Source organism: Mauremys mutica, chromosome 3 (genome assembly GCF_020497125.1).
Source record: "Mauremys mutica isolate MM-2020 ecotype Southern chromosome 3, ASM2049712v1, whole genome shotgun sequence".
Classification (NCBI taxonomy): Eukaryota; Metazoa; Chordata; order Testudines; family Geoemydidae; genus Mauremys; species Mauremys mutica.
In genome coordinates, this window is record NC_059074.1 from 123,886,868 (window position 1) to 123,901,020 (window position 14,153).

Sequence of the window (14,153 nt, forward strand, 5' to 3'; positions counted from 1 at the left end):
ACCAGGGTACAATCCAGACTAATGAGTAGCTGTGTCACCTTTGCCCTCTAACCTGGGATGCCCTTTACAATGCTTTGCTGCCGTAGCTTCCAGTCTGGACTGCTCACAAACAGCCTCCAAGATGCAAGTCACTCCCAGCTAGGTCTGCATGTGTGCTACAGCCAGCCAGCCACACCTTGGCTCTTACCAGTCTTGGTTAGAATACAGGGTGATCCCAACACACTCCCAGTCTTAGATTCCAACCCCATAAACGTATGTCCTTGTAGCGGGATGGTTACCCACTCCAGCCCTGACAGGGTTAAGGCCAGCCCTGGGAGAGGGCTAGGGTTGTAAGGAAAGCAGGCACAGCTGGGGCCACGCCCCAAACAGAACACAGCAGGTCCTTATAAAAGGGCTGCTATCTTGGAGCTAGACAGTCTCTCTCTCTCTCTCTCTCTGTCTGTCTCCAGTCTTGGAGGGAACAGGGCCTGGCTATCTGTAGAAAGGGTACTGGGTGTGAAGCAGGGCTGGGGAAAGGGCAGGGGAGCTACAGGCTGGTGACTCCCCAGGCTGCAGGGCCTGGTCCTAGGCCCACCTGAGGTACTGGGTGGTAGAGGAAGAGAGCAGGTCCTACTCCCCTTGCTTGTGATGACTGGCTCTTAACTTCACATACAATGTTGCCATACAGAATTTATCAGGACAATTTTGACCAGCAAATTGCAAGTTTTCAGAGGATACCTCACAAGGCACACTCTGTACAAAGATTAGTACAACTGTGTGCACGGTGTGGACACAAGGGTACATTCTGTCATAGATGGCTCCCCTTGTTAGAGATGGTGTGCTGTAATGGGATTGGTGGGCTCCAGAGTCTAAGCTTGACTCTGCAACAGACAGTGTGTGAGAGCTTGAGAAGGTTACTTAACATCCCTATTTTTTTCCTTTTGTAATCTTAGGGATAATAGACTTACCTGAGCTCTTTGCACTTTCACAGAACCTCTCATTCAAAGTATTATTATTAAATCCCTATCTACTTCTGGATATGCAAGCTATGGCTGTATTGTTTTTCCTCTGTCATTTCCAATGCAGAGAAGATTCCATTGCCTTTGTGGAAAGTGCCATCAGTCTTTACCAAATTCCAAATGCAGGCAACTACATCCTTCCTACTTATATTTGTCGTGCAGTTTCAAAGGCATCCAGTATGGTTCTTCACTTCCATACTGAAGAAATCTGTAATGATGCTCTGCAGTGTTAAACAGCTACCATGTTGCACCCCAGGGACAAATGCATTGAGTGGTGGATGAAATGTTCCTATAGCTGAAGATTTAATCAGATGGTCTTCATTGAAGCTAAACTCCTATTTTCCTCAGTGGGAGCTCTGCCTGAGAATATAGGACTAGGCTCTCAGCATCAAATTCTTCAGTACTTATTCAATCTCCACTGAAGTCAGTGGCAGTTTCCTCAAGTAAATACTACAGGATTTTGCCTATTTGAAAAAAATCAGTTTATAAAGCAATTGAAGAGCACTATGAACGAAGGACATAATGCAAGTTGGTATCATTTCTGGGGCTGTGTTCTTATTCTAAAACAATATTCTATTTCTCAGAAGAAATTAAAGGACTAACATGCCGTCTTAAGACCTGACCCTGCACTCCTCACTCAGGCAAAACTCCCATTGTCTTCAATAGAAGTTCTAACTGAATAAGGAGCTCAGGATCAAGTCCTTAATTTTGCTCAGGCTGCACAGATAATAAAAGCAGTAACTTATCCTGGGAAGTCTGAGTGGGAGCAGAACAACATTTTCAAACTCATTCTAATTTTTGCAGCTATGCAGTAACTGTGGAATTTTTGTATTTAGATTTTGCAGATATCCCCAGGCTTTCCCAACAGCTGAAGGCATACAGAAAGCATTTTCCTTTTGAGTGATGTAAGGGGATGGAGGTCAGACAGATCTCACCATAGCAGTCTTCTACTTTTCCATCCAGGCAGAGTGGTATATCGAGCACTGTTGATTCATTCTCACTTTGTCACGTGACCAATTAACAAATGTTTTGTCTAGCAAATGCCTCCTTGAAAACGTTGGGTGAGTCCTTTCTTGATTTGAGACACAAATATTAAATATACAGCAGAATATGCATGACTGTAAATAATGGATTGTGAATATTTTGTGACACCAGTCCTCATTATGCCAGTTCTATGCCAAAAAGATGGATTTTAATATTTTTCATAAATCATTTACTTTTTTGTATCCGATTTATTTCATACATGTACCAAATTCTCTGGGTTACACTAAATTAAAAATTTTTAAGCATATTTATTCAAAACAAGAAATGCCAAAAGAGAAAAGTGTATTTAAAAATCATTTTGGTGGTTCAGATAAAATAATTAAATTTAAATTTAAAATTTAATCAGAAACCATTCATAATTTTAATACAAATCTTTAGAACATCTAGACAACACTTGTGCAAGAGTGAGTAAAATACACTGGGCATCTTATAAAAATATTTTTAAAAAACCCCCACACATCTGAATATAGGCACCAATCCAGCAAAGTACTTAAACATGTGAGTAGTCCACTTGACTTCAATTAGTCCCATTGAATTATACATGTGCTTTAGTACTTTGCTGGCTCAGGATCATAGAACATCTGTGAGGCAGACTTCCTAGAATTATAGCAGATTCTTCTGTGCCCTTTTGGATTCTTGGCTTGCTCTCTGTTGCCAGAGGTCTATTCCCGCCCCCCACTTTCTCTTTTAGGTGTCCTCCTCTATCTCATTCTTCTTCAGTCCAGCCACTTCTTGAACAAAATGCAAGAGCACTCATGTAACTGACATCAAGCTCCTGCACAATATCACATCAGCATTGCAATGTCTTGGCATCCACGGACATTACGCACAACAGGCTCTTTGATCAGATCTGTGGATTTTGTGATCTACAGCATCAAAAGGAAACTCTGCCACCTTAGGAGACCAGATCCTTTTCTGTTTCCCTGAACCCAGCAATATCCTGTATGCTCATTACTGTGGTCCCTTTCTCACAGCAATCTCCATTACAGTGCATCAATTACAAATGCTGATAAAATCTGCCCAGACAGCGCCAAAGCCACAGGATCAAGCTAACTGCTAAAGTCTGGAAGCAAAAATAATGAATAGCCTCTTCTTGTATTGCCTATATGAACATGAACATTGGTCTACAGAAGGGAATAGCCTTCTGTGGTCTATAATGCTCTAACTTCTCAATACACACATCAAAATCCCTTTAATGCTGGGTTTTCTTCCAAGAGTACAATAAAATTGGAGGTTCCTGTGTAGTAGTAGGATTTTATGTTTGTATTTTGCGTAATTTATAATGAAGAGTAATATAACATGTATTAAATGTATTGATGTATGATTTGACCATATCCTGCCAACCACCCTTTTTGAATAGCAGAAAGGAATGGCCTAATGGGCCATTGGCAGAGATGCATCAACCAGAATCTGTGCCTGGGCTGATTTCAAGGCAGTAACAGACCTTTTAGGGTCACCACTTTGTGGTAGGCTTAGCATTTTAAAATAAGTAAAATAATGCAATGATTGTTTTTCTTTTTGCATTGCAACTTGATGTCCCTGTTCAAATGTTCTGTGTAAAACAATTCTGTTGAGAGTGAGGAATGTGTGTGTGTTAAGAGATGAATTTGAAGGCCATCCCTGAACCAGATGTTCTAGGGAGAAACTGAAGACAGATGCAAGGGCGCCAGGAGATTGCAACACGCCCCTATTGAAATGTCAGAGGAGGGCAGATTGATAGATGCTGGTCTCATCTTTAGAGTCATCAATGGGGACAAGATAGCTGTGATCAAAACCAGCATGGGGTAACTCCCTGACTTAATGAAAGAACAAGATAAAGAATGAGAAGGACAATTTAAGAAAACAAGCACTTGTCAAACAATTGATTACAGCATGACAGTGAAAAACTCATTGGTCCCAATGAAGGAAAATCTCTATATAAACAGGGTGCTTTGCCATGAAATTTTGGGTTCATCCTGCCAAGACTTCCCCGGAGCATCATGTCACGACTGACAGAACCCGGCTCCTACCTATCCATGATCAACCTAGCCGGCCACTAGATTGATCTGGACCTGTAACTATAACATCGACTGGCAGGAGTGTGAGAGAATGCATATGCTAATTATTGTATCTTCAAAAAGGCAGCATATTGCCTTTTCCCCTGAAAGATCCCATGTGCTTCTTACAAGCATAACACCTGCTCCCCACAAGTGTATTGCATCCACAAGGCACATTTTTGTGAGATGTCTCTGATTCAAGAGGCAGCTATTAAGAACTTAAAACTATTCATCTGTTTATTCCATCTCTGACACCACCAGTTAGGTATATAAAGGTCAAATTGGCCTCTGGGATGTCAACTCAGTGCCTCATCTATGCGGTCTCCCTAGGATGCATCTTTATGTATGCAATAGGTTTTAAGTTTACCACAGTATCCAGATAAATACACAGTACTGCAATCCCTGAGGTCCAGTTATCCTAATTGCCATTATAATAAAACTCCAGGACTTAGGTCAGCAAGCTAGGTCATCCTTTCAAGCCACACTCACCACACTAGAGCTCTCTCTGCTATTGCCTCATGCACTCAAACCCTTGACATGGAAACAGCTAAACATTTTGTATCATCTATGGGAGAGTTTAGTGGAGGGGTTTTCGTATTTTTAGAGCATGGACCACATGGAAAAGTAATGTAGCCATCTTTAATGCAAGTAGAAGAAACCTCTAGAAACAGAGGAAAATAAGGAGAGTCAGTATCATCTAGTCTGCTAGGTCTTTGCAAAACACCACCAAGTGGATTGTCAATTAGATCTCTCTACTTGAGACAACTGTTCTCCAAAGGAACAATGCAGCTGGAGACTCCCAGATTTATACTCGCAGGTGCAGAGGAAGGAGTATTGCTGGCAGCAGAATCCCACCTATGGAACATTTTACTGGAAGGGATCAGATTGAGCTCAGGATAGACTCTGCCTAGATCAAAATGTAAAGCCTACGTATTTGATAAAGCTTTCTGCAAACACTAACTCCCTTCATATTGAAAAAGGGATTCTCCTATCATTGTGAGGGAGAGAAAATAAACATGTCTAATTTGTTGCTGTTCCATTTAGCTTCATGTGATGCAGTCATTCCAAAGTGACAGATACCTCAGAAGTACCATCTATGGACAGGCAGGCAAACAGAAATAAATATTGCACTGCCAATAATTGTGTCCACAAAGCTACAACATCCACTAAGAGCATTTTGTCACAGTTACTCTAATCAGGTCTCCACCTTGCCTAGATGTGGTCATTGTTAATTATATTGAAAATGGGCTATCAACGAGCATCTCCCCAATCTCTCATTTACTTCCATGGGAGTTTGTCATTAAGTCCAAGTCTCCGAGAAGGGTCACTTATATCCACAACTTAGACAGTAGAGGGCATAATACCAAACAATGTTGCCACAGGTCAAAAGAAAATTGCCAGTATAGCTGGATTCTCAAATTAACTCTAAACTCCATTTATTGCCTTCCATTTACCTGTACTACAAATGGAGTTTTGGGTGTAAGACTTATTTCCTTCTTCTAGTAAAAAAGCCTCCAGGCAGGACTACACTTATAAACATAAGCTTCAGCCCCCAAGCTCCCTTCTGAACTGGCTGTCCTTGTGGTTTCTGCCTGCAGGGTCTCCTCTCCCTCTCCTACCTGAAAAACGACCAGCCTTTTATACTTCTGAGCTGTAGCTGATTTGGCTGTCTGAATGAGGCAACAGATTAATTGCACCTCCACAATATGTCCCATACCATGCTCAAGTGGGCGCAGCAAACTTTGATGTTATCTTCTCTGCTGAACCAGCTGTGATCCCAGTGACAAATCTGAGACCTAAATTTATAATTATTTTATTTAATCCAGCCTTACTTTGTGTACAAGATGGAAGGATTTTCCCCATGGTTGAATAGGTCAGTGGAGATTGGCTGATGAGGCTCCTAGTTATATCCCTTTGCTCACCCTTGTATCAAATTAAAGTGGACACAAACATGGATAAAAATCATATTTTTTTTTAAATTGGCTTATTAAATTAAATACATTTTTCTTTAATAAACCAATTTAAAGTGTAATTTGAAATTATGACAATTTACCTTAAGGACTAAACTTACTATGATTATGATTTTTTTTATTTAATTTAAATTCTTGTAGTCAAGCAGTCTATGTTTGCTGCCAAAATTTTAAAAGAATGTCAAATCACTGAAATGGTGGAAGTCACTGGCTAAGTACCTGGAACTAGAGAGTTTGTTGAAGTGCTGAACCAATGTTTGATATCAATAGCCTCTTCTGAAGGCGCAGAGAAAATATTTTCTCCATTTCAATTTATTTACCTAGTTCGGTGCCTAGTTTATTCAAAGTTGAGAAGAAACTAAAAAAGGAGAAACATTTGTTTTCCTCTTTTCAATCTATGAAAGAAAATGAGGTATGAAGGGGGTGAGATCTATTAGTTTTTAAATACTAGAGGACATGGTGACCAGAAACAATCGGTATAATTCACTAACTAAGGACAATACTTCCTTAGTTTAATAAGCCAGTTAGTTTTAAATGCAAACTTAAAAAAAAATAAAATCTATCCAACACATTTAAGGTATTGTTATTTAACTAACAATTTTAAAGTGAATTCCAATTTCCATCCAAATGCAACTTGACCCAAATCACAGGTAAAAATAATTCTAGTAATAAGAAATACATCATTCACCATTTTCAAAGATAATACAAAAATAAAAATTAAGAATCTGAATAAATATTTGCTAAGCTATATAAATGCATAAATAAATGTGTAGAGCTATAGTGTATCCTCCTGGGTAGCAAAAAGAAGTCCTTAGGAAAATAACTAAAAAAGTACAAAGGCAAAACCAGATTAAAACTGACCATTTAAATCAAGGTTTCCTACTTGCTGATTTAAGTCACTTTGATTTAAAAATCAATCCATGTTGGCAGACACCCATTTATTATTAGAAATACAGTAATTGTTTTCTGTTGTGGAATACATCATAAATGAAAGGAAAGGTACTCTGAAAATATTCACACACATGTGGCAATTTTCTGATCACAAAGGACGCTCGTGCCATGCTAGGGAAATTCCATGCATTCGGTTAGTGGGTAAATACCTCTGAGGGATGATGTTATTCCAGCATGACATGATTCCCCTTTAGCTTCATGCTTAATATGAAGACAGTTTTAAGGTCATTTACATGAACGTAATTCTTTAATTACTATCAACCACACTTTGTAATATTAGGGAAATATCTAGCAATATTAATGCAGGTACTTGCACATCAAGTATTTGGAAAGCTGCCAACTTCACTTGATCAGATGAATTGCTTCCCCCATCATGCAGTTTTTTTTCCTGTGCTCATAAAGTGGGAAAATATTAGAAAGCACAAATGGCACTAAAGTGCCTAACTTCTATTGAGAGGCAAAGTCTTTAATTTCTCCAATTTGCTGGTCATGAATGATTTTCTTTTGGCAGGAAATCTCCCGCCCCCTCCCCGCCTCCTTCTTTAAGTGAATTTAGGTTCAGTAAATAAAGATGTTGAAGCGATAGTCCCAAAGACTGGACTCTTCTACTTGCCCACAGTATAGGAATTACACAGGCAGCAACAATTCAAAACTTCTCTTCACAGTCATGCCAAGAGGCACTGCCCTCAGTGAGAAGGAACAGATTCTAAAGGATCAGAGGCCCATTGAATGCTGCATGAAGCCCTGTTCCAACCTATCCAATCCTATGGATCCAACCTTCATTTAATTCCCCCCCATGGACTGTTAGTTATGCGTCTCAGACTTCTAGCTAGAAGAATCTCCTCTGCAGCACATGAAGAACTCCCTCTCCTAAAGAGGCCTCAAATTTATTTCACTGCAGCACACAAGGCAAATCAATTTACTTGCCATTAAACTCTTTACAAATGCTTAGGGCCAAATTATCAAAATTGAAATAATCCTTCCACTAGTTTCTACTAAACTGCAATTTAAAGCTGAACAAACAAGGGTTGCCCTACAATTTACATCACAGAATGCATGGTAAGATGAAAATCTAAAGAAAGTATGATACCTCCCTTCCCTCAGGTGAAATGTTTGATTCTGAGGGTTAAAGGAGGAGTGAATCTTGTCTGCACAATCTTGTGGTTCATTCACAGCCACAAATTGTGGGGGAAAGAACATTAAGTGCCATTACATTTTACAAAAAAATTCAGAAGGGCTCTGTGGCATTGTTACTGGGTCTCTTTCTGATATACCTGCAGTTAATGGAGAAGACGAGTTATTGAACATGAAAGATCTTGGGATACAGTGTTCTCACATGTTTCAGTTACAGGACTAAGAAAAGGTTCTGGGCAAGTATTTTAGCTAACCTAGTTCACCTATTTTAATTATGAGTGTTTCCAAACCCTCCTTGCTCTTGTGGCTAATGCAGAGTGCAGCAAAATTGGAATTTCCATCACACAGGAAGTTCTGATGTTTCAACATCTGGTTTTAACCTTTCTGAATTGAAATTTTCTGGGTGTTTTCATTCTTAGAATGAAATCAATATTTCATCTTTTCAGCCTAATTTGGAACTAAATATTCCATTTCAACATTTTAAATAAAAAAAACCTTTTAACATTCCAGAATTGAAATGTTAGTTACTTGAATCTAAATCACATCAGAGACCAGAAGGAGAGTGGTCATGCCCAGTGGTTGGAGCAGAAGTTGTTAGCCCGGAATAGGAGTCTAGGGTCAGAAAAATCAGAGCTGAGGACCAGAGCTGGGTTACCTGGAGTGAGGTAAAGCAGGACAAGGCATGGACTGAGACTGGAGCAGGGCTGAGTGCAAGGCAGGAACAAGCCAGCACAGGAGCTACTGCAGCCATAGATGCATTCTTAGAACAGCCAGCAAATTACTGGTCCTGGTGGGCTTAAGAGCAAACCTATTAGCTTCCTCAGCCAATCAGGTGGGGTACTTCATCAGATAGTCTAGCTGATGCAGCTCAGCTGTGATCATTAGGATCTCAGGAGACTGAGCAGGTGCAGCTGCAGGGTCTTATTCTTGGCAAATTGAAATGTTTCATGTCAAAGTCAGTTCAACATTAAACTGCATTTGCCTATGGTGCCATGATATCTCAGGGAGATTATAGTTTGAATTCCTCATCCCCATTACCCTCTATGGGCCAAGACTCCCTGGCCTGATTCCAATTCCTCTGATGCACCCACAATCATGTGAATCCCAGGATGCACCAGACAACTTAGTATGGGGACGGGGTGGGGAGGGGGAAAGACTGTGATGCATTATGGGAGATACAGGCCAAGCTCCTTTGTTGGACTACAAGGGCATAATGCACCTAAACTACAATTTATCATGTCTGAACTGTGTGGTTGGCGATTGTATCTGAGTCAAACTGAACCTCCCAGTATCATGCTGTCTAAAGTGGCTCACGACCACAAGTGCCTATATCAGGGCAGACTGTCAAAACAGGGGAAACATTCCTGGCGGTATGTTCTATAATTAGATTTCACCAAGCCAGTAACCAATGTGAACTCCTGGATCACTATAACAGTTTTACCATGGAGTCAGAGACAGTCCCCTTAGATTCTCCAGTCCTTCTTGCTACTCAGACAAACTGAACTTAGTGATAAATGGTCACTTACACCAAAAATCACACCACATTTAGGTTGTTTCCAGTCCCAGGAGACCAATCACTTCCTCCCACTTCGGTACCCTAGATTACACCAAAGACAATGCCTGTAGCCAATCCCATAATAAACTAAAGGTTTATTAACTAGGAAAAATAAATGAGTGTTATTTACAGGTCAAATCAAGAAAACATACACACACAGGTGAGTTGCAAGCGAAATCATAATAGTGACAGAGTTATAGTGATCTGTCCATTCAAAATGTCTTTCAGGGAGGGCCCAGGGGTAACCTTTTGGGGATCTCTGGCTTCAGTTTAGTGTTTTTGGCTCTGTAAGAGTTCAAATAACAAAGAGATGAAAAATCTTCATGTCCACTATTTTTTATTTCCCTCTTCCAGCATTTATACAAATGGAACAAGGCCTTCTGCATGTACTTCTCTATGGGCGGGTGGGGGAAATTAAAGCTAGTCTTATAAATGGCCCATTTAATTTTTGATAGTCCTCCTGGATGGGCGGGGAGGAGGGGGAAAAAGGGGCGATTTCCATGCCTGGGTTCACAAGTTCAGAGCAAACATTTTTAAAGTTATAAAGCAAAACTTGCATATTTCCATATTACATGCAACACCAACATTACAAGTAAGATTAATGCATGCAGCAACTTACAAGCATTTCATAGAGTCTAAATACTAAATGCATTGTCATGAGACTAATACCTATTTTGAACAAAACTAACACAGGTGCGCTGGTTTGGTTTCCAGCTAGGAGTTTGTCAGTTCTTAGCTAATGCCTATAGCCTTGGCCAGAGCTGGCACTTGGTTTACCAGCATCAAAACCAGATTTGAACACCCCTGAGCTTTGAGGAAGTTTAGACCTAAATCCAAACATTTGTTGCTTGGGCCCATCTCTAGCCCATATATAGTCTCTGTATAGAAACAGTAGCTATAGCTTTCTTGAAACAGATCTCTAAATACTAGAGAAAAAAATACTCAATGCATTGATCTGTTGTGACATTTATGTACATGAATAAAGACCAGTCACCATATATTACACATACTATACATTACAGATTTTTTTTCCTCCTGTTTTTCTTGAGGTAGTTTTGAGGCCATGTGGAAAATGAGTAGTGCTTGGAATGTGTGGGGATAGATGGTTCTGAATAATGTTAAATTTTTAATAACTTTGCGAGTTGTTGTGTCATCAGAGGAGCAGCAATAGATGTGTGAGAAACTAGGAATAAGAACCACATGGAAATATCTCCACAGTTACTGTTGGCTTTCATTTTTTCCCCCACAAATCTTTTTGAAGGATGCTGCTGACTCCAAGCCTTTTGCTATTGTGAGTCATGTAGTACTAATCACCTACCTGAGCATAAGAGATCTCTGGGGAAGTGGCATGTGCAGGCTAGGAATAAGTTCTGTAGGAAGGGAAAAGTCAGCCTCGCTTCTAATTATGTTTTCTTCAGCAAAGCAAGCACCAGCAGTGGTGATTTTCCTTAGGTGCTGGAGTAAATCAGAACAGAACACCCCTTTCTAGCTGTTTAAAAAAATCTCAAATTTGTCTCCTTGTAAAAAAAGATTGTTTTGATGTTCATTGCTCAAATATAATCAGCGGATGCAATATCCTTCAATTACAAAACCAAAATGTAAGCGTCTATTTACTAGTGATATGACAAAGCCATTGCATGTGGGATGCAGTGTGCAATGCAGTGCATGCAAAGGGAGTTTACTTGTCCATTTTCACTCTAGACCACAGTAAATTGTCAAAACGTGTTTTTTGTGCTCAGCTGGTTAATTAGATAAAAAGTTATATAGCAGAGTAATGGCTTCTGTTAGTGTCAGATAATTTCTCTCATTTCCATATCTACATTTACCGCTGTGTGATCTTGGGCCAGTCATTTCCCCGGTCTGAGCCTCTGTTTCCCTTCCCACGGTTTATCTGTTCAGATTGTACACTCTTCTGGTCATGGACTGTGTCTCTTTCCATGTGCTTGTAGAGCACCTAGCACAAGGGGACCCTGCTCTTGATTGGGTCCTGAAGGTACTATTTTCATACAAATACATAATATTATTCATTGTGCAAACTGAAAGGCCATCCTTCCTATACAGTGATGGGAACAAGGGTGTGCTCAAGATATCTGGAACCAATTTCTGGCTCTGCCATAGACTTCCTGTGGAACTTAGGCAAGCAATTTAGTGCCCAATTCAGATGCAGTGAACATCCACAACTCCAGCTGAAGTGAACGGGAACTATAGATGTTCAGCACTGCTGAAAAATCAGTCCCTTTATCTGTCTGTGCCTCAGTTCTCATCTGAAAAATAGGCATAATAATGCTTCCCTACCTTACAAGGCTGTTGTAAGGATAAATTCATTAATGTCTAAGAAGCATTCAGTCACTATAGCAGCAGGGGCCCATAGGAGTTCAGAGATAGCTAGAAAGAGAAACAATTTTTTTTTCCAAAATAAAGTTACTTAGGCAGTTTCTGTAGAGGATAAGTGTTCAAAATATAATTTATTACATTTTTCTCACCTCCTAAGGAGGCACTGTCATACTCAGAGGACTGAAATTTAACCTGTCTTCTATTTGTTTGAAAAGTTCACAAATGTTATATTTATGAGTGATAGAGCAGTGCAAGCATGAACGATGCTTTACCAAAAATAGAAAAAGACAAAATTCCAGCAATCAAAAATCCTCTGAGCTTACTCAAATACAACACATAAAACATCAGTTCAGATGCAAGATGGCGAGATGTCAGTGACAGGAGACCAATGCATGTATTTTAACTGAAAAAAAGACAATTTATCTTTTTCCTTTAAAAAAAACACACTTAAAAAGATAAAGCAATTCTGGCAGTGCAGTATGCACGAACAACCCTACACTAACAAAGTGGGAGGTGATCACAGTAGAGGAAAGTATAAATTCTAGCATAGTTGCTAGTGCTGTAAGTGAACCAAGTAGCAGCCAGAGGAGCTTCAGCTTCTCTTCCAAAATTGCTATAATCCTTATTTGCATGCATTTGGACCAACCAGCAGACTCCTCTGGAAAATGAAAGTGTTTCCACCTGTTCCGTTGGAGCAGGCAATTTTTGAATTAAAACTTAGTAGAACTTTTAGAAATTACCTTTGTTGCCCTTTCCATCATATCCAAATGCCAGGAGAATGTCATTCAAAGCAATAGTGGCCATTGTCAGGGAACAAGATATATGAAATAATCCTTTCATTCCCGCAGAAACAGCCCTTTTCTCCTGAATGTTCCCTAGTGGCCCATAAGTCTCCTGGATGCTTTTGCATTAGGAACTGTATTTATTATTTGCGTAGAATATGATCCCTATACAGTTAGAGCAGCATCAATCCAGAAGAGCTCCACTGAAGTCAAAAGAGTTACTCTGTAATTACACTGGTTTAATGGGAAGCAGAATCAGACCCCACGGCTTTATCTGTTCTTTCACATTTTTATAGGCTGAAATTTATATATTGGAAAAACTAAACCAGAAAACAGAACTAAAAACTTCACAAATAGTCAGTTTTATTTCACACTTAGTAATTATTTTTGCTGTTAGACATCACACAATATGCAATTAAATGAATGCATAAGGATTTTGTTCTACACTTGCAAAACACAGCATAGCCTATGTGTAAATGAATCCACACCTGCTATGGGCTGTCTCCTCCCCATCTGATGCCACTAGTGCTAAATCCTGAGCCCACTGTTCTGAAACTGTTGCAAAATGCAATCTAGAACTGAACTGGGCCAGCACAAGTGTCATATTTTGTGCTTCCTTTAACAATTAAAGAAATGCTTATTTTCTTTGGAAAATGGCAATGTTTGTTACTCATGGCCAACACCAAAACAAAAACAGATTCTAGTTGTTGTAACTTGACCAGAGAGCTTTTTGCAACTTGTCCCTCATTTTTAACTAAGCAATTAAAGCGTAAGTATATAGTTAACCCACTTTAACACATCTTTTTTCCCCTAAGAAAAAAAATCTTGAGTGGATGTACTCTAATATTGGACAAAATAATACTGCAGCATAGTACACATCAACTGCACTCCTTCACTGTGATGTCTGACAGAAACCAAAATAAATAACCAATAATATGATGAGTATGGGTCTTCATTTTTGAAGGCAAAACAGTTGGGGTGGGCATACCTTTGGAGCAGAGGGGTGGGGTGGTGGAATTTGTGCAGTTATTTTATAATTTGCATACTACAGTCACTTGCATAAATAAAAACATGCTACACTAAAAAGATGACCTGTTTCAGAAAAGTAGGAACATATTAGGAATTCCCATTGGACTTAAATTATCTTGGCTTGGGCCTGAACCCTACAAGATCCTGAACCCTCTGGTGCTGATCCAGCAAAGCATTTAAGCATGAGCTTAGATTTAAGCAGCTGAATAATCTCACTGAAGTCAATGTCACTCTTCACATGTGTAAAGTTAAGCATGTGTGCAAGTGCTTTGCTGGATCAGAGTCATTTATACTGGAAGCCAAACGTGCTCATCTGACAG